Consider the following 1,369-nt stretch of genomic DNA (forward strand, 5'->3'; position numbering starts at 1 on the left):
AACCTAGTTCTAGTATAGTAAACCCAACCATCCCAGCTAATAATTTCGAACTTAAACCATCCTTGTTGCAACTAGTGCAACAGAGACAATTCGCAGGTCTCGCTACTGAGAACCCAAACCAACATTTAAAAATATTTCTTCAATTAGCAGACACTTTTAAAACCAATGGAGCTTCTCCTGCGGTAATACGTTTAAGATTATTCCCTTTTTCCCTCAGAGATAAAGCCCTATCATGCTTAGATTCCCTTCCACCCAATTCCATTACGACTTGGGATAACCTTAGAAGAGTTTTTCTTGCTAGATATTTCCCCCCGAGTAAAATCGCCATTCTTCGAAACCATATAACTAGATTTACCCAAAACCAAGGAGAATCACTGTTCGAAGCTTGGGAGAGATATAAAGAGTTGTTACGAGCATGCCCACATCATGGTTTAGAAATTTGGTTAATCATTCAAACCTTCTATAATGGACTTCATTATAACACTAAGATGACCATCGACGCTGCCGCAGGCGGTGCTCTGATGAACAAACCTTATCCTGAAGCTAGTGCCCTCATCGAAGATATGGCTCAAAACCATCAATCATGGGGAGTCGAACGAGCGACAGTAGAGAAGAAGGAAGCCCAAGGAGGAGTGCATGAACTAAGCTCTATAGACATGATGCAAGCTAAAATGGACGCATTAGCCCTTAAGGTCGAGCATATGTGCATAAACCCGAATATTGTAGCCGCATTTTTGTCGGATTGTGAGATATGTGGAACCAAAGGACACCAATCCGCAGAATGCAATCTATTAAACGAAACCCACTCTGAGCAAGTGAACTACACCCAAGGGAACCCATATTCGAATACCTATAACCGTGGATGGAGGAATCATCCGAACTTCTCCTATAAAAACAATAACCCTATCCAAAATAATGCACCTCCGATACCTAGTTATCAAGCCCCTAGATCAAATCAACCTATGCAACCTGTACCACCAAAGCCGAACCTTCAGAAAATTATGGAAAATTTTATCACCGCTTAAACCCAACAAAACAAGGAGTTCATGAACCAAAACATTCATGTTAACGAATTGATTACTCAGTTAGGAACCAAGGTTGACCAAATAGTTACTCATACTAAGATGCTTGAAACCCAGATCTCTCAGGTAGCTTTAAACCAAGCCCCTCAGACTACACCTGGAGGACAATTCCCTGGACAACCTCAAGAAAATCCGAGAGGACAAGCCAATGCCATTACCCTACGAAGTGGGAACGCTTATGATGAGCCACCAAACCCTAGATTGAGTGAACCCAAAACTTCTAAGGAATGTACCAAACCCACGGACGAAGAAAAGGAACCAGAGGAACCTGAAAACCAGGAAGGCCG

At 42.2% G+C, this 1,369-nt stretch overlaps 1 non-coding gene across 1 annotated transcript; it reads right to left on the reverse strand.

Moving 5' to 3' along the window:
* Positions 1–326: 326 nt before the first annotated feature.
* On the reverse strand, positions 327–433 carry LOC127108595 (small nucleolar RNA R71). The gene has a single exon (XR_007796121.1). It is a non-coding gene; the product is annotated as a small nucleolar RNA R71 (small nucleolar RNA).
* Between the last annotated feature and the right edge of the window lie 936 nt (positions 434–1,369).

Source organism: Lathyrus oleraceus, chromosome 7 (genome assembly GCF_024323335.1).
Source record: "Lathyrus oleraceus cultivar Zhongwan6 chromosome 7, CAAS_Psat_ZW6_1.0, whole genome shotgun sequence".
Taxonomy (NCBI): domain Eukaryota; kingdom Viridiplantae; phylum Streptophyta; class Magnoliopsida; order Fabales; family Fabaceae; genus Lathyrus; species Lathyrus oleraceus.